The sequence below is a fragment of the Molossus molossus genome, unplaced genomic scaffold (genome assembly GCF_014108415.1).
Source record: "Molossus molossus isolate mMolMol1 unplaced genomic scaffold, mMolMol1.p scaffold_m16_p_11, whole genome shotgun sequence".
Taxonomy (NCBI): Eukaryota; Metazoa; Chordata; class Mammalia; order Chiroptera; family Molossidae; genus Molossus; species Molossus molossus.
The window spans coordinates 92,005,108-92,025,054 of NW_023425346.1; the positions used below are offsets into that span (position 1 = coordinate 92,005,108).

Here is a 19,947-nt window from a genome sequence, read left to right on the forward strand (position 1 = left end):
TTCCTGATTCCTGGCATCCAGAGGAGCAGGGACAGTAGCCCAATCCCCTAGACGCCAGAGTGGTGCTGGGTTTGTGGTCCCTGGACCATTTTAGATTCTCCCGGCTTAAAAGAGTGGCAGTTCTGGGATTCCTGAGGCCACTCCTTGTGCAACAGTCTGTTAGGCCAGAAATAACCTGGGGGCCTTGAGGAGGGTGTGAACTGGGAGCCCTTTGCGTCACAGTTGCTTGGCAACCGGCAGCGTGGTGGAGCCTGTTGTTTCAGCGTTGCCCTCTGGTGGCCACTGTGCCACACTGCAGGCTTAGCCCCGTTCTGGCAGGAGTAGCCCTGCCGCCTGGTGGACCCGCTGTGGTCAAAGATCCCATTCAAGCACATTCTGCTCCGGAGAAAGAGAGATTTTGTGGGGTTCCCCAGCCCTAGGAGTCTGTGAGCATCCAGAGCTGGGATCCCTCATCCCCATTAGCTGCTGCTTCCTTATCCTTTTCCCAGTTTCCTCCCAGGTGTTCAGGCCAACAGCTAGAGCCCTGCAGCTGGTGGGGAGAGGAGGGACATGGCGCTGCGCTGCGGGGCTGTTTGTTGTGTTCATAGGAAAAGCTGCCCCTTCCAGCTGCCTCAGATTGTCACCCAGGTGTAAGCATTTCATTCCCGTCGCTTCGGCTCCCTTGGTCTCTGGTGCCACATTGGCTTCCAACAGCATCTGGCCTCTGACGGACTCCCCTCGCCTAAGGACAAAATTCCTTTTCCCCGAGATTAGCCAAGGCCAGGTGGAAGTTCAGAGGAACTTTGCAAGTTAGCAAAGGCAAACGCAAAACCCTAGAACACAGATGTGTGCAGAGCAGGTTCTAAACACAGATGGCAAGGGCCACAGAACATGGCTGAGAGGCCTGTCATGGGGGACTCCATTCCGTTCTTGAGCACTACATTAGGCTGCCTGGTTCCCCTGTGGGCCTCAGTGTGGGCAGGCTCCCCTGTTTGCTCTGGGGATTGCCAAGAGCCTCACAGGAAGGAGCCACTTCTCCCTGAGCCTCTGAGGGGAAGAGGCCACCTGAGCCAGGAAGGCTTGGCCCTTCACTGGACACGAGTTGTGTCAGTCATCTCTGTTTGGCAAATAACAGAACGGTGGGTGTTCCTCAACTGGAAAATGAGAAATAAGAAGGTGGGGGCTTTTGAAACAGAGAATGAGCCCTGGTCCTAGCTAGTGTCAGGATGGCCTCTGGTATAACTAGGCCCTGAGGTCTGAGAACAATAGGTGACAAACTCAGTGAAGGGTAGAACCAGACAGCCTCTGGCTAGTGAACATGTCACCCAATGTGAAGTCCACAAATAAGGCCTAGGAGCCTGGAGCCCTGAAGATACCACCACTCCCACCTGCCTTTAACCCCCAGCCCCCAAGAGCAAGCAGCTGAGTTTAGTTACATACCTGAGGCCAGAGTCTACCTGAGGCCAAAACACCCCGGAGCTGGGCCTGCTTAGAGGGGAAGATTCCTCACCCAGGGTGGGGACCTGTGAGGCAACCCACAGCTTACTAGGGATAACTACCCAGAGGGATGGGAGAGGACAGGTCAGTGGGGGCCAGGTGCAGCATTTAAGAGAGAAAGATAAGAGATAATGAGACAATGGCAAGCCCAGTGGACACAACCGGCCTGGCCTGGGGCCTGGGCAATTAAAGATCATTTCATTTGGGAACCTTAGGAGTTTGTCCTAAAGCCATTGTAGCCCCGATATTTCCTCTGACTTTCTCTTCACTGACCTTCCAAGCTTATCCTCGGGGGCGGGGGGGGGGAGGGGGGGCGCTGGCCAGCTTGACCGAGGCCTTCTGCCAGGTGTACAGGGGAATCAACAGAGAAGCTCCATCCAGCCCTGGTGGGCTAAGGGGTGGGTTAGAGGCCATGGTATTTTTGAGTGACAGGTCCCAATGTGACAAGTGGACACATGCAAGGTGGCACAGCACCCTTCCAGTGAGGAGGATAGCAGGCCCATTGCCCTCTGACCCTACCCCCCTGGCTTTCTGAATGGGGTCAAGGCCTCGTTTGGGTAGCTGCCCAAAGCTTTCATTGTCCTTGGACAAGTTCAAGCCCACTTCAGGCCGAAAGTGCTAATGAACTCATTCTTCTACTTTGAGCAAAGAGGGCGGCTGGCATTTCCTTGTTCCATGCTAAGGATTCAGCTCACTCCAGACGTCTGATGCCCTCATGAAAGCTTCTGGCTGTCAGAACTCAAACACCATCTGCCTGGATTGCCCTGGGCCCCTCCTTTAGGGCACAGAAGCTGGCAATAATGTGTCCCGTTTGGCAGCCTGCATGACATCTCTTCTTGTATCAGGTGACTCAAATAATGATCATGCCTGTTGACACTTAGAGGTCTCAAAGGGAATTCTGAGCCGCATTAGAAGGGCAAAACAGAACTCAAGGGCACTTCACCAAATGATGCCCATATAGCTGGTGCTTAAACCACTCTGAAAACAACAGTAAGCGGGCTCTGGGCAAGCACCGAATGGGCTTGGATCCAGTGTGGCAAGTAGGAAACCCAAAGTGAGGAGTTTGGTTTCCAGATAAACAAATTATATAATCGAGAGAGAACCTGACGACCTGCATGACTCACCGCTGTGCAAGGCACACACTCTAATGTTTGCAGGTTTTTGTTCCAGAGGGAAGATTTAATATTTGAGACTGCTGCTGTGATTATTTTTACTTCAGTTGGACATGTTTCTTTTTATTGAACAACCCTTATCAAGTGCTGACGAAACAGACAGTCGTTGGGATGTTCTCTGGGTGGTGGGCGAGTCCCACTGGGTCTGGGGGCCTGAAGAGGAGCAGGGAGCGCCTGGGCCAGGGCTGCCAGGACCATGGGAGGTGAAAGATAGAAGAGGGTGCAGATTTGGAGATGGGGCGGGGCTGGGAGCTGCTGGGATGATGGCGGGGGGGGGGGGGTTGGAGGGGCACTGAGGAGCATGCAAGACGAGACTTTGATTTGAGGGTCCAGCATGCTTGCCATGACACCTCTCTCACCATGCTCCTGTGCCTTGTGACTGCCTGTCTCCCCCCAGGCCATAAGATGTGCAGACACCCAGCCTGTTTCGTTTGCATCCCTAACAAAACACACCAGTGCCTGGTCACAGGAGTGTGTGGAGGGCATAGGGGGGAACAGCTGGCGGAGAAGAAAGGGTTGACAATGCTGCTGCATTTAGGATCCAGGAAAAGTTAAAGGTGATACCAGTAGAACTTTTAAAGAATTCTGGAAATGGTTTGATGATCATGCTTGGTAGTTTCAACTGCAGCTGTCACTTTCTCTGTGTCTGTTCATGACAATACCCTTACAACCTAAAGAGGCACGTGGGTTTCTTTCTGAGCCAGCGGAGCGGGAGAAGTTGGCGATCCCGCGTACCAGGCTGATGCAGACGGTGGCAGGTGGGAAAGACGAAGCACCACCAGAGGCCCGGGAACCCAGGAGCCAGGGGTGGGCGAGGAGCCTGAGAGCCGGCGTTGGGACCGGAGCCCGCAGGAAGCCCTGGGTTCTGACTTAGCTGTCCGTTCCTGTCCCGCCAGCGATTCTTCAACATGCGAATGAGGGAGGGATCAGAGTGGCTTCTTTATCTGGGCTTTTGGAGGGATCATTGTGTACAGGGCTTTTTTGTGTAAGAACTTTCCCCAAGACTTCCCTTCTTCCCCATTTTCTCTTCTCCAGGCTTTGCTTTCTGGGGCCCAGCCCTACCCCCCCACCATTCCCACTATAGCTGAAAGTTATTTCTTATTATTGCTTCTCCGTAGTATGGAAATACAATACATGGTATGTATATTTATTTTAGACAGGGCAGGAACTGTGCCTATTCTGTTTACCAAGCAACCAAAGGTCAGTAACATAGCATACTCTAACGTTGGGGTTGATTGGTTGGGGCTGTGACCCGTGAGCTCCTTTCTGGCTCTGCTGAGTTGACCTTCGTTGAGGGTCTTATGGTTGAGTGGCCAGAGCACAGGCTAGATGTTGGGAGTTCTGGGTTCTGCCACTAGCTGGTGACCTTGGCTATGGCCCCTCATCCTTCTGGGAGACGAGGGTTTGGCTCCAGTGCCTCTTATGTGGACCGTGTTCTTCCGGAAGACCTTGAGCCTGCGGTGCCTGCTCCTGGGTGGGTGGAAGGCAAGAGGCCGCAGGAACAGTCTCGGGGGAAGTTGCGAGGCTTTAGAATTCTTCCACCGCTTCCCAGATGGAAGGGCTCCTGGATCCTGGGGGAGCCCACCTTTCCTTTCCTGGGGAATTAGGAACTCAGGTGCTACAGTGGGTGAAGTAGGGTGAGCGGTGGAGCTGAGCAATGACCCTGGAGAATGACTTTGGGAGTCATGACTGAATAATCAGACAAAGCTCTGAGAGAGAACCAGAATTGAATTAGATGAAAGCTTGATATCCATAAGAACTGTGCAGTCCCAAGAAATAAGAAGCATATGAAAAGAATGTAGGATTCTTTAGAGTTAGATAGAAAAATATATAGTTATATACCTTAAGGGTCAAATAAATGCAAAATCAAGGGTGGGACCTGGATGGGGGTTATGGACTGAACTGTGGTTTGAAAACTAGTAATCAATTACCAGTAATCAATCTCCTTGGCTGGCTCCCCCTTTACGTTGGGATGTTGGAGACAGGAGATAGGGCCTGACTGGTCCATAGAGTCACCAGTGAGGATCCAGTTATCACCCACACAAAACCTCTCACTGATTAGCAGCCTCAGTTAGAGAGAAGGAAATTATCTCCCGATGGGTAGACATTTTAGTAGCCCAGGGAAATTTTAAAATTGAGCATACAGATGTTTAAGAAATGAAACCTGTAGTTTTTTTTAAATAATTTTTTTCCTTATTGATTTTTAGAGAGAGAGGAAGGGAGAGGGAGAGATAGAAACATCGATGAGAGAGAACATCAATTGGCTGCCTCCTGCATGTCCCCTACTGGGGATCGGGCCCACAACCTGGGCAAGTGTCCTGACCGGGAATCGTACTGGTGACCTCTTGGTGCCTGGGTTTACGATCAACCGCTGAGCCTCACCAGGAGGGCAAACCTGTAGTTGCTTTTAATTAAAAAATATTTTATTATGAAAAGATGGTCCCTGATTTGTGATAGTTCAACTTACAATTTCTTGACTTTACGATGGTGCAAAAGTGATATGCATTCAGTAGAAACCACACTTTGAATTTTGATGTGTTTCCTGGGCTGGTGGTATGCACTATGATACTCTTGTGATGCTGGGCAGTGGCAGGGTAAACAACGATGCTCTACAATGTAGTATTAAATGCATTTTAACTTACAATATTTTCAATTTACCATGGGTTTATAGGGATTTAACCCCACGGTAAGTTGAGGAGCATCCGCATTTTCAAGTTAAAAGAATGTGTGCATATATTATTGCCTTAGCCTGTTCAGGCTGCTGTGACAAAATAGCGTAGACTGGGTGACGTATAAGCAACAGATATTTGTTTTTCATAGTTCTTGAAGCTGGGAAGTCCAAGATCAGAGTGCTGCAGATTTGGTGTCTGGTGAGGCCCCTCTTCCTAGTTCATAGACAGCCGTCTGTCTTCTCTCTGTGTTCTCATAGAGGAAGGAGCAAGGGGGCTCTCTGGGGTCTCTTTCACAGGGCACTAACCCCATTCACGGGGTTCCATTCTCATGACCTCATTCCCTCCCAAAGGTTCCACCTCCTAAACACCATCACATTGGGAGTTAGGATTTCAACATACAACTTTTTTTGGACAGGGGGAGACAAGTATTCAGCACATGCCAATGATATATTATATATATGCAATTTTAAAGAGAATTTGGCTGTTAGAATAATAGATCACTCTTAACATTCTACTTTTATATTTTCACTTGAATACTTTATTGAGATTTGTGATTTTTAAATAGAAATCTTTCTGAGTTTGCACATCGATGGGGAATTTAAGAGAATTTAAGCTTCACTGTGTGTGTGTGTGTGTGTATTGCTTAATTTTTTAAAAATCTATGAGTCACTTTAGTACTTGGGGAGGTTTCTCAGTCAGATGAAGTACTTCCAAAGGAATTGAATATATTAAATTTATAAATGCTGCTTAAAATGTTAAAGAGGTTTAATTAACTAAGTGTTTAAATGGGACTGAACATTAATCAAAAACCCTCTCAAAGCGATTATTAATACTTGCTAGACTTATAAACAGGATAATAAGATTCCTAAGCTGATTTTAAAAGCTTAAGGAAGAGTCATACATTTCTGAAACTGTACATTTAATAAAGCAGACCCTAATTTTCAAGACCCAAGCAAAGTTACGAGTGGTCTTTTCTGCACAGAAAAGCCGCCCTTGAAGACATAGAAAATGTTTCCTCTAACCAGTGAGCGGGTCTTCAGTGTGCAGCAGGGAGGAAGGTGAGTGGGACGCAGAGAAGGGAAAATAAAATTTCAATGCCGTTGGGGTTGTCTTGTTCCCAAGGTTAGGCTAGTTAGTGTATTCTGCCCGTGCCAAATTGCTCATCTTATAGGGAGAGACTATAATTAAGTCTATGCTCCCACGTGGGGGATCAGAATAGCAGACGAGGGTATTTGGCAACTAAGATAGCAGATTGAGTCGTGATGGCGTAGGGTTCCTGGCAGCCCCTATCAGATAGCAAGCACTTCTAGGTGGAGTTCCAGCGTTCTGTTTGCTGTAAGTTATTCCTCAAGTCGTCTCCCCTAAGCAAAAATTAGGACGTTCTGTGGTAGCCCCTGAGGTTTTTGTCTCCCCAGGGGTTTGAGAGTCAGCCTTCTTACTTGCATCCAACAGGAGCCAGCTCCGGCCAATTTAGGCAGAAACAGAGCTGTTGAAGCCCTAGTGAGAAAATCCAGCTCAGAAGCAATAGTGGCCTTAGAACCACAGTCAAAGACATGGCGTAGAAGAAGTTTGGGGAGAATGCTGCTCTCACCAGTTAGCATGAGATGACACAGTTTGAGCCCCTGGTGGTGGATGCCAACATGAGTACTGCTGCCACGCTGCCCCTGAAATGGCCACCCGGACGATTCTCCACACCCTGCTTCCCTGCATTGCTAGCACCTGGACCAAGTCTCAGGCGTGTGTCTGATTGGGTAACTCACACGCCTGTGCCCAGGATGTAGGGAAGGCTGGGAAAGAGAATTCGGCACTTAAGTTTCTGTGGTAGGAGCTGGGCTTTGATTCCCTCTGAGACTCATAGCTGTGGGGCATTGGAGCCAGCTTATGAGAGCCCATTGTTAAAATTTCAGGGACTTGAGCCAATTATTAAACACAACCATTATTAAAATGGAAGTTATAGTATGCGTCCTTTCCCTCATTCCGCCTACAACTAAAACTCCTGGACGTTATATGTCAGAGAAACACAAGGAGACCCTGAAGGGAGAAGAGAACATACATTGTGAGTTCCTTGAGATTTCTTTCTCTTTCTTTCCTTTTTTTTTTAATCCTTACCCAAGGATATTTTTACATTTATCTTCAGACAGAGTGGGAAGGAAGGGAGGGGGAGAGAGTAGAGAGAGAAACATCAACATCAACATCGATATCGATGTGAGAGAGACACATAGACTGGTTGCCACCTGCACAACCCCAACCTGGGTGGAGGATGAACTACAACCGAGGCACGTGCCCTTGGTCAGAATCAAACCCAGGTTTCTTTGGTCTGTGGGCTGATACTCTAATCGCTGAGCCAAACCAGCCAGAGCTCTTTCCTTTTTTAAAATAATTTTTATTTTTAACTACAGTTTACATACAATATTATATTCATTTCAGGTGTACAACCCAGTGATTAGACATTTATACAACTTATGCATGAAGTGATCACCCTGATAAATCTAGTACCCATCTGACACTAAACATAGTTATTACATAATATTAACTATATTCTCTATGCTGTACTTTATATCCCCATGACTGTTCTGTAACTGCCAATTTGTACTTCTTAATCCCTTCACCTTTTTCACTCCCACCACTGACCCTTTCCCTCTGGCAACCGTCAAAATATTCTCTGTATTTATGAGTCTGTTTCTCTTCTGTTTGTTTGTTTATTTGTTTTTAGATTCCACATGTAAGTGAAATCATATGGCGTTTGTCTTTCTTTGTCTGACTTATTTCACTCAGCACAGTACCCTCTAGGTCCATCCATGTTGTTGCAGATGGAAAGATTTCATTCTTTTAAAAAAATTTTATGGCCCTGGCCGGTTTGGCTCAGCGGTTAGAGCGTCGGCCTGCGGTCTGGAGAGACCCGGGTTCGGTTCCCGCTAAGGGCACGTACTTCGGTTGCAGCTTGTCTTCGGGCCTGGTTGGTCGTGCGGGTGGCAGCCACTCGATGTGTCCCTTTCACATCGATGTTTCTCTCTCTCTATCTCTTCTTCTCTCTCCCTCCCACTCTATCTGTACAAAAAATGGAAAAATGTCCTCGGGTGAGGATAAAAAAAAAAAAAAAATTATGGCTGTCATATTTTATTGTATATATGTACCACTTCTTTATCCATTGATCTATTGATGGATACTTAAAGTTGCTTCCATATCTTGGCTATTATCAATAATGCTGCAATAAACATATGGATACATATGTCTTTTCAAATTAGTGTTTTGAGTTTCTTCAGATAAATACCCAGAAGTGGAATTGCTGGGTCCTTTGTTGTCTCTTGTTATATAACCTTTGTTTTATTTTATTTTATTTTTTTTATAACCTTTGTTTTAAACTCTATTTTGTCTGGTATAAGTATTGCTACCCCAGCTTTTTTTTTTCTGTTTCCATTTTCCTGAAATATATTTTTCCATCCCTTTACTTTCAGTTTCTTGATGTCTTTCAATCTGAAGTGAGTCTCTTGCAGACAGCATAGATAAGGGTCTTGTTTTCTTATCCATTCCTCCACCCTATGTCTTTTGATTGGAACATTTAATCCATTTTCATTTTAAGTAATTGTTGATAAATATGTATTTATTGCCATTTTATTAGTCATATTTTGATTTTTCTTCCTTCTTAAAGAAGATGCTTTAACATTTTATGTAATACTGGTTTGGTGGTGATGAACTCCTTTAGATTTTTCTTGTCTGGGAAACTCTCTCTCCTTCGATTCTAAATGATAGCTTTGCTGGGTAGGGTAATCTTGGTTGTAGATCTTTGGTTTTCATCACTTTAAATATTTTGTGCCAATCCCTTCTGCCCTGCAATGGTTCTGTTGAGAAATCAGCTGACAGTTTTATGGCAGCTCCCTTGTAGGTAACTAACTGCTTTTCTCTTGCTGCTTTTAGGATTCTCTTGCTGCTTTGCCATTTTAATTATGATGTGTCATGGTGTGGGCCTCTTTGGGTTTATTTGTTTTGGACTCTCTGTGCTTCCTGGACTTGTATGTCTTTTTTCTTCAACAGGTTAGGGACATTTTCAGTCATCATTTCTTCAAATAGGTTCTCAATTCCTTGCTCTCACTCTTCTCCTTCTGGTACCTCAATGATGAGAATGTTACACTCGATGCCCCAGAGGTCCCTTAAATTATCCTCATTTTTAAAAATTATTTTTTCTTCTTGCTGCTCTGTTTGGGTGTTTTCTGCTACCTTGTCTTACAAATTGCTAATATGATCCTCTGCTTCATCTGATCTGTTGTTGATTCCTTCTAGTGTATTCTTCATTTCAGTTACAGTTGGCCCTCGTTCATTGCGGTTAATCAGTTCCAGACTCTACCGTGAAGTAGAATTCTTTATTTATATAGTCGTCCCTTGCCACTTTGCGCTTCGACTTTCACATCGCGATTTCTATCGCGATAGAGTGAAGCCGTGAAAGTGGATGTGTGAAGTGGCAAGGAACAACTGTATTGTATTATTTATTTCTGACTGGTTCTTTTTTTGTGGTTTCTATGTCATTTTTTTTATGCTGTTGAAGTTCTCAGTTAGTTCCTTGAGCATCCTTATAACCACTGTTCTGAACCCTGTAACCGGTAGTTTGCTTGCCTCCATTTCATTTAGTTCTTTTTCTGGAGATTTCTCCTGTTCTTTCATTTGGGACATGTTTCTTTGTCTCCCCGTTTTGGTTGTCTCTCTCTCTGTTTGTTTCTACGTATTAGGTAGATCTGCTATGTTTCCCAGTCTTGGTAAATCAGCTGCTTATGTAAGTAGGTGGCCCAATGGCACAGCCTCCCTGGTCACTCAAGCCAGCTGCTTCAGGTGCGCCAATCCCCCATGTGGGATGTGTGTACTCTACTGTTGAGGTTGAGTCTTGATTGCTGTTGGCACATCAGTGGGAGGGCTTGATCCCAGGCCACTTGGCTATAAGGACTGGCCACAACTACAAAGGAGATGCTACTGTGCAGGGAGCTGAACTTGCTTCATTGGGTCTCTGGTGCCTGCCGAGTCTGCCCCTTGAGTGTGCCATTTGTGGAGGTGGTTGCTTGGTGCTCTGGCTTGGTCTGAAGCTGGCCATCAGGTGTGCTATCTGTGGGGCTTTCTAGGAGGTGCAGGCCAAGGTCAACCACCACCTTTGCCCTTCCAGGAGCCACCCAGCATGAGCTACAGAGCATTCTACGGATGGCTGCTACTTGAGCTGGGCCTGGAGGTGCCCAGGAGAGGCCAAGTGTGAACTGAATCAGCCTGCTCCTAGTGCCAGGCCTGGGGCCACTTAGCAAGAGGTATGGGTCACATAGAGGCCAGATGCTGCTTGTTTGGGGTTTGTAAACCTTTGAGAGATTTTAGGAAAGTTCAAAGGATGAGCCAAGACAAGCCGTTTGTACAGAAAAACCACTTGAAAGTAGATTGGGTGGGCCCTCAAGTTGTGATGGCAATATTCTGTATTTTGGCTGGGTCAAGGTCAACACCCTTGTTGTGATATTGATCTCAGAATAAAAGCTTAATTTTAAAAGGCAAATGATATAAACTCAGTTAAATACATTATATTAAAAACAACAGTGTTCAATACCCTAAATTTATCACTTTTAATTATTTTATTACTTTTACTATTATCTGTGTTCTTGAAATTATTTATGCCTGTTGCATCTGTATGGAGGAGATATTCTAGCATGCTGTGCTGCTGTGCCTCTCTTCCCAATAATGCATTCAGTGACACCACATTGATAGTTGGAAATTAGCCACAGTGGGACATCGATACTACAGAAATGAGCAAACACTACAAATTAGGTCTCCCCTCCCTTCATAGTAGGTTGTTAAACTATTACCAGGACTCTACTGCTTATAAGATAAGGAATTCCCTAAAAATAGGAAGTAGGTTTAGATACTATATGACCACTGTATATCGAACCAAATAACAAATGTCCATCAAAAATAGATAATGACTTAGATTAGTTATGAGAAAAGAAGCTGGGCTCTTCTTCAGACTATTTCTTCTCTACCTCATTGCTATTCTAATTCTACACATGGCAGTTGTGGACTGTGGGTAAGGTGGACGCCGGGGAAAGGAATCCTGGCTGTTGATAATCCTGTTTTTTGAATGTTCAGCAGATACATGGCAGAATGGTACAACTACAAAAAACAGAGCCTAGGAATGCTCAGATTTCTATATACTTCCCCCTAGGGCAATATCCTCTCTACTGTCTCTTCACCAAATTCTGATCCTTTCTTTTTTAATTTTTTTTTTTTAATCCTCACCCGAGGACATTTTCCCATTTTTTGTTCAGATAGAGTGGGACAGAGAGGAAGAGAGAGAGAGAGAGAAACATCGACGTGAAAGGGACACATCGAGTGGCTGCCACCCGCACGACCGACCAGGGCTGGGGACAAACTGCAACCGAGGTACGTGCCCTTAGCGGGAACCGAACCCGGGTCTCTCTGGACCACAGGCCGACGCTCTAGCCACTGAGCCAAACCGGCCAGGGCCTGATCCTTTCTTTAGCACTCTGATGTAGGAACTATTGGTTTTGCTTTTCCAGCAAACTTTTCCTCCCATGCTTCTCTGTTTGGCTATAGGTGGGGTGCGAGTGGGGAGAGGGGGGTCTGTGGGTAGGGGTTCGGTCAATCATCCTATCCTGTATTGTGGCTATGGAGACTGGTTTGTGGGCATGCACAGCCAGGGACATTGGTATAGGAGTACTCTTCATCCACCAGCGTAGCTAAATTGGCACTAGCAGCATCCATGCTACCTGCCACTAAGAGAGGGCTCTCTGCAGCCAGAGTGTGGCCAACAGAGCTGGGCAGAGATGAGAGAGAGACAGACAGATACGAGTCTTATTTGGCTGCATCCCTGGGACCTCTGAGGCTGTGTTCCTTACAGCTTGTCCTTCTAGCTAAATTCCATTTTTGGCTTAAGCAAATTCCAGCTGAGTTTGTTTTGGCACATGCAGCCAAAAAACTTCCAGATAAACACACATCCCTTACAGAGCCTCCCGTGGTCTCCACAGCTTTTCTTCCCTCCTCTGGCTCTTGGTCCTTCGCCCCTCTATTTGGAATTTATCTATGCGATCTAAAACTGCCAGCCGCAACCTAAACCCGTGGGAAACCCCTTTCCGCCTGCAGATCTGGAAAACTTGCAGATGGTCTTCAGATGTACCCTGAGCAGACTTCTCTCCTCCCAGTGTCTTTGGATGCTTCGGCCAGCTGCGGAGTTGAGTTGGAGGCAGGAGAACGGCATGATTCTGCTGTTTTACAGCCTGAAAGACACATTTGGGCAGGAATACACTTTTTCTTTCAACATAGAAGAAACCTCCTCAAATCGAGCCACATGTTTTTTGAGAAACATTTTATGGTGGAAACTGATTGGGTGTCAAGACACCTCTGTCGTCGGCCCCCATGTTCCCTGATTTATCTTGGCACCAGAACGTCTGTGGCACCACCATCTAGCCACATGTTAATTTCTTGTCTACGCACAAGTGTAAAACTGCATATGGTTTATTTCAATGAGCTTAATTGTTTTTGCTATTTAATAGCTAATTGTCTTAATTAGCTTCTGAAGCACAACAATGCCGACAACGGTAATGACTACATCTTATCCATATGGTTACAGAAGACGGATGACTCAATTTCCCATCCTCAGGCTGTGGAAGTCTCTGGAGGAGGACCAGGCAGATGCGAGAGAAGGAAGATAGAAGTCCTCCAGAGACCTGACCTGGCCTTGAATGCAAAACCTGAATATTAAGAATAAATGAGGAGATGACAGACAGGGGAATAAAACAGGAGAATGAAGGATTTATGTAGGACTTGAGTCATCTATTTTCTTAATGTACATACCATGGAGAGATGCTGGGTGAATAATAACAACACATTTCATGCTGCCAGCCGGCTATATTGGCTCTGATCTGAAGAGGCGATGTTCGAGGATCAAATTGTGGGCCACTGAAAGTGAGAAATGCCCCGTGGTGCTATCCGTCTTAGGAGAAACTGGTACCAGTCAAAGCCTGGGTGACATTTCTTTGGCAAATCTGGCTTAGATGAAGTTCATAGCTAGTGCCTGGCATCTATTAGGAGCTTAATATATGTTTTAATCAGCACCTGTCAGAAAATCCCTTGGGCTCCATCTTCAAAATATATCTAGATCCTGACATTTAGCACCTCCGTTACCGGCACCACCCGGCTCCGATCTGCCACCATCTTTGACCTGCTCGCCTCTAGCAGCCTCCCTACTTGTCTTCCCGCCATTTATTCTCCACACAGCAGCCAGAGGAATCTTTTAAAACATAGGCACTATCCTACCACTGCCTTCTCGGAACCCCCTGATGGCGCCCATCTCACTCAGAATAAAGGCTGGAGTCCTGGCGCTGAGCGGCAGAGTCCTGCCCCATCCTGCCTTACCTTGCTGAGCTCACCTGCTGCTCCTTGCGTGTGCACTCCACGTTCACACTTGAGGGCTGCGCGCTGGTCCATCCCACAGGCCACACGCGGCGAGTGACTGTTGTGTCGGACAGTGCACATGTAGACCGTGCCCATCATCATGAAAGTTCTACTGGACAATGTTGCTTTTGGGTCTTGACACTGGCTGGAAAACTCTTTCCAAAGATATCCACAAGGCAAACTCCCTCAAATCCCTCAAATTCTAAAATCTCAGTTTACAGCCCAGCCCCCCACCTCATTGTTCCTGCTCCCCTCAGTCTGCTCTATCTTTTTTATAGCACTCAACCCTTTATAGCTTATTAACAGTTAGTTAGTTATTATGCTCATTGATTACGGATAGTCTCCCTGCATACAATGTACACTCCAAGAATAGGGGTTTTGGCCATTTTTGTCCACTGTTGTATCTCCAACATTTAGAACAGTGCTTGGCACAATTAGTACTCATGAAATATTCATCAAAGGAATCAGTGGATCCACGTATTTGTAGAGCACCTGTTGTGTCCCAGGCTCTGTGCTAGGCACTGGGGATACATAGAAGATTAAATAGATATTGTTCCTGCTGTCATGGAGTTTCTGTTCTGGCAAGAGAGACATGTCAACAAATGCTAATGCAAATTCCGAAAGTTCTATGAAAGAGACAAATAGGGTGCAGAAGTAGAGAACATCCTGTGTGTGTATGTGTGTTGGGGTGGAGAGATTTTTCATGAGGACAGCCCAGCTATGTAAGGAAGGGTGGAGGGAGAGAGGGGGTTGCAGGGAAGGGTTGAGGAGTATTGCGGAGGAAAGAGCATGTGCAGAGGCCCTGACGCAGGCGGGGATGATGCACGCGTCAGTGAATGGTGCTTGGGAGATCACCGTGGGTTATGAACAATCAGACCAGCCACTGAGGCAGAGCTGCCTTGTGCAGCATGCTACTCAAGATGTGGTCTTGAACAACAGTATCCCGATCGTCTGGGATCTTGTCAGAAGTGCAAATTCACGGGGCCAACCCCAGACTTGGGAATTTGTTTTGTTAAAGTTCTCCAGGTGCTACTGATGCTCACTGTTCTATAACACCGTGCCCTCTATAGAATCGGAGCATGGGGTGGGCGCCCAGTAAGCGTTGTCTGAATGAATAAATGAGAGGTTGTGTGCAACCACCACCACAGTGCCTGTTCCTTTTTCTGTTCTCATTCTTTGACAGAAGCTCAGATGATAATTAGCACGGAATACATAGCGATGCTTGCTTTATTTACTGAGACAGAGGGCAATCATTACGCAGAAGAATGAAAGAGAAGAAGATAACCTGAGTGTCACAGGAATTCAGAGATTGAGGTTTAGAGAGTTGGGTGGAAGGCATTGCTGTGGGGGTGAAGTGGGGGAGCAAAGGTGAGGCTGAGAGGAGCTTGGCGTGATCACAGCAGAGAGTAGGGCCCTCCGCCGAAGGGACAGACTGCGTTAGAGGAAGTGGAGATGATGCTGGAAGACGGATAGGTCTCTACTGCGGGTGTAGAGAGGGGAGCTGGTCTCTGGGTGTTTTTAAGAAGGTAGCGTTGCCGTTTGCAAGGTGATGGAAATGACAAAATGTGCAGTGGCCTTGGCCTTGCAGAATTCCTCAGCTACCCATTTAGTGTTTAAAAGAGCAGGAAGGTATATCGTCAGGTAGGATAATCCTTACCTGTTCCTCCTTTTGGAGGGCAGGTTGGAACATGATTGGAGTTCGCATGACTTGTGATTAGCGTCTCTGCGTAGTCAGGACTTGCAACACCCTGACTGTAAAATGAAAGAGCAGGACAGACACTGTCACCAGCTAGCACTGTCTACATGCCACACTGTTCTCAGTATTTTGCATGCGTATGCTCCTTCAAGCCTCACGATTCAATGAGGTAGCTACTCTGATTCTTTGAGCAGTAATGAGGAAACGGGGGCACAGAAAAGTCAAGCAACTTGCCCGAGATCACCCAGCTAGTAAAAGGCCGAGCCTGTATTGAACAAGGCATTCTGGTTCCACTACACTATGTTGCCTTGACTACACTCTGAGTCCAAAGAAACTTGGGGACATGCTCTCTGCCTTCCTGCTCACCCCCTCTTTGGGGGAATGGTGAGCTCTTCAGGGTGTCCCTCCTTCCTGGCTCCTCTCTCTTCCTCCCTGGCTCTGTCCTCTCCCTGGGTCCCACTCTCCCCTCCTTTACCCTCTGGTTTCTGTGGCCAGTATGCCTGCCGATTAGCTTCATGTTCTGCGAGAAGGAGGCAGAGGCCGTGGGCACGTTCCCGGGTCTGGGCTGGGTGGAATAGAATTTTATGGGGCTTGAAGTTTATATGATCTTGGTGGCCTCCTTTAAGAAAAAGAATACAAAAATGTTTTACTTTTGCAAATGTTACAAAGCCATTGACCTTGTTTGTCTATGGCGAGTCCCCCACCCCCTCGGCCAGGGAAGAGCCAGAATTAGCTTCTCAGAAGACTTGCCTCTGGGTCCAGGAATGGCTTTTCGGGCCACCCCAGAGTGGAAAGTCAACAAGATGAGCATCTTTTGCAAGTGCATGAATATGCTCCTGGAATCATTTCTCTCTCCTCCCCAAAGCCTTGAGGGTGACCCTTTATCATTCTAGCTTAGGAGAGAGCAAGACAACTCCACTCTACTTCATTTAGGAGAATCGGGGTTTACAAAGAATGAGGTAGTAGGTAGAGGGCTCTGCAGTGTTTGGACCAAAGTCGGGACCCCACTGCCGTACACTGGGGCCTGGGGAGCTGGATTCTCCCGGCCAGGCTCCACGGCATGGGCTGCCCTCGATGCAGTAAATGACCCCGAAGCCTTCCTTTTTGCTAGCTTTGTTCTTATTTTAGCCCATTTCTGCACAAATTTTGTAAACACAGTCCAGGCAGGCAGTGGCCTGGCTGTAGCCTCATCAAGGACCTGGCTCCTTATATAAGTAATTTGGCAGATAGCACCGTCCACAAACAGGTCTTTTTCTGGGCCCCATTTGGGCAGGCAGGGCTATGCCAGAAACTGGTTCTTCCCTAACCTTAGAACAGGGACACGATCACGGAGGCTTTAGAAGCATTAATTGAGAAGTTCGAACAGGTTTCAAGCCAGGAGAGGCAGAGACAAGTGGGGGTGGGGTGGGGAGGGTGAGGGGTGAGGGGTGAAGCAGGGAGTTGTGCTTTGGGAGGGGGGATCAGCTCATCCATCTTCCATCATCATGACCCACTGGATTCTAAAGAACAAATGCGCAATTGCACAGGGAGGGACGTGTGGTCCTACCCTGTGTGCACCAACCTCACTGTGATTCTCCAGTACGAATCTTCGCCATTAAAAGCACCCACTTGATGTCCAATTAGTCTCTCTTTTCATTTTCTTCTTTCTCTCTCCCTCTCTTTCTCTCCCTCTCCCTCTCCTTCCCTGTCCCTGTCCCTGTCCCTCTCCCTCTTACTTTCTGTCTCCCTCTCTGAGGAAATGGCCTGTAAATGGCAACTTCACAGACCATCCTGGGCACCACATGAGAGCTACGCCCCAGTCCTGGGATTTGCCATCATAACCTCTCAGAACTGAACTACTAACTAATCCAAACACGAGTTTATTACGTGGCCAACCCCAGCTTCAGCCATTACCAGAGGCACTTCGTCCGTCAATAATTTGAAAATCGCTGTAATTGCGGCCACCTCTTTAATCAGGGTTCCAGCTCGGGGAGGCTGAGTGTCTCCTATTTTGCTGCCTCCCTTGTGTTCTTCGGGGAGGAGCTGCAGGGGCCTGCGTGGGATGACTCTCTTTGCCTCCTTCCCTCCAGGGATCATGTGTTGAAGGACAGAGCCTGAAGATGATAAAACGCAGAATTAAGTGCTAACTGTTCAAGGACCTTGAAACAGGACTCTGTTATTTGAACAAGAAGCAGGGCAACGGGCCGAGTTCACCTGGAAAGTGAAAGGGTGAGTGAGCCGCAAAAGAAACTAGTTGCAGGTAACAGTTAATCCGGCAGGCTGCCCTGGGGAGCAGGATGTGTTTTTATCAAGGTCACCATGTAGCAAATACTAATCCTGACTCTACGTGTGTGAACTTGGGCTGCCATATCCCCCTCTGACTCTGGCTGGTCTTGATCAGTGGTCACCAAAGGGTGGTGATTTGAGGCGACAGATGTGCAACATTAATACAATCAGAGAGCCCTGGCCTGTTTGGCTCACTAGTTAGAGCGTCGGCCTGTGAACTAGAGAGTCCCGAGTTCGGTTCCCGCTAGGGGCATGTACCTCAGTTGCGGTTCGTCCCCAGCCTTGGTTGGGGTCGTGTGGGTGGCAACCACTCGATATGTCTCTCTCACATCGGTGTTTCTCTCTCTCTCTTCCTCTCTCCCTCTTGTTCTATCTGAAGATGAATGCAAAAATGTCCTCTGGTGAGGATAAAAAAAAAACAATACCATCAGAGAAAGAGATGCTGCTTAGTTGCATCCAGACTTTACTCTTTACCAGGTAAATGACCTTGGGCAAGTTACTTAATCTCTCCATGCCTCAGTTTCCACATTTCTCAAGGGATAGGACAGATGCCTGCCTTTTGGGGTTGTCATGGGAACTGTGCCTGGCACGTGGTGCTACGTAGGTTTCATTGTCAGGAGGATGAGTTCGTTTCCAGTGCTTCCGGAGGGGTGGAGGGAAGGTCTCCACTTGGTGCCAGCAGGTCTCCAGCAGCCACTCTTGGCACTTGCTCACCCGTTACCAGAGCAGGGCTCAGTTTCATACTTAGCTAGAAGGGAATCATGTTTTTATGGTTACCGCATTTATTATTATTTTTAATCCTCACCTGAGGACATTTTTTTCCATTTTTTGTTCAGATAGAGTGGGAGGGAGAGAGAGAGAGAGAGGAACATCGACATGAAAAGGACACATCGAGTGGCTGCCACCCGCACGACCAACTAGGGTCAGGGACAAACTGCAACCGAGGTACGTGCCCTTAGCGGAAACCAAACCCGGGTCTCTCTGGACCGCAGGCCGACGCTCTAACCACTGAGCCAAACTGGCCAGGGCTGATTATTGCATTTTTATGTGGCAAGTGGAACTGGTTTTTCTCTTTATCACAGTGACATTAAGTTTTCAAAGAAGTAACTTTATTTAAAGAAAATGTGAGTTGATTTAAACAAAAATATGAAAAAAATATCCGCTATAAGAGGAAATGAAGAAGGCAAAAGTGATAAAGGTGGGCCATGACTGAAAGACGTGGTAGACTAGGCAATCTTTTTTTTTTTTTTTTTTTTTTAATCCTCACCGGAGGACATTTTTCCATTTTTTGTTCAGGTAGAGTGGGAGGGAGAGAGAGGAACAGAGAGAGAAAAACATCGATGTGAAGGGACACATCGAGTGGTTGCCACCCGCACAACCGACCAGGGCCGGGGAGAAACTGCAACCGAGGTACGTGCCCTTAGCGGGAACCGAACCCGGGTCTCTCAGGACCGCAAGCCGACGCTCTAACCGCTGAGCCAAACCGGCCAGGGCGGACTAGGCAATCTTGTCCGAAAGAATCCGGCACGAACATGTCGAGATTGAGGACACATTTGGATATTTACATACTTAGGTGAGGGTGCTTCAGCAGGACACTCTCCTGGCTTCCTGTGGCTTCCTTTTGCCCTTCCATTTGTGAATGGTCACAGAGGTGAGTTACTGGGTCAGTCCAGTGACTGCCCATCCTGTGCCCATGCCCTGCCCATGATTTTGCCCCCTCTGACCACTGGGAGGGAGGCTCCCAGGGCAAACAGGAAGACTTGGACAATCAGTTTAGGGCAGTGTGTGTGTGTGTGTGTGTGTGTGTGTGTGTGTGTGAGAGAGAGACGCTACATTGGAAGGTGGAGTTGTGAAAGACTGATCGCTTTGATCAATTGTGAACAACTGGTCTGGTCTGGTTAGGCCTGAACCGATGGGTTCCCTTCCCAAACATCAGATTCCTCACTCCTAATGAGAACGAGCAGATCGACTGGGTCTCAAGAAAGCCAAGGGAAGGAACAATGAATTACAGCTACTACCATTGAGGGAGGAAGCTGGGCGAAATTAGGTGAAGGCAGAAAGTCCCGAAGAACATGTGTTTTTAGATCCAAATAGCTTTACAAAGATGGAAACATAAAATTCAGGAAATGACATCATCTAAATGAGTTATTACAGAGAGGCGGATTTGGGGACCATCTAAAGAAAATCTGGGTAACATAAACCATAAATTAATGGATCATATGGGTGGTTGAAATAA

General features: G+C 47.0%; 1 pseudogene; it reads left to right on the forward strand.

Annotated features, from left to right (window-relative positions):
• Positions 1-15,384: 15,384 nt before the first annotated feature.
• On the forward strand, positions 15,385-15,514 carry LOC118625916 (annotated as a pseudogene).
• Positions 15,515-19,947: the final 4,433 nt, after the last annotated feature.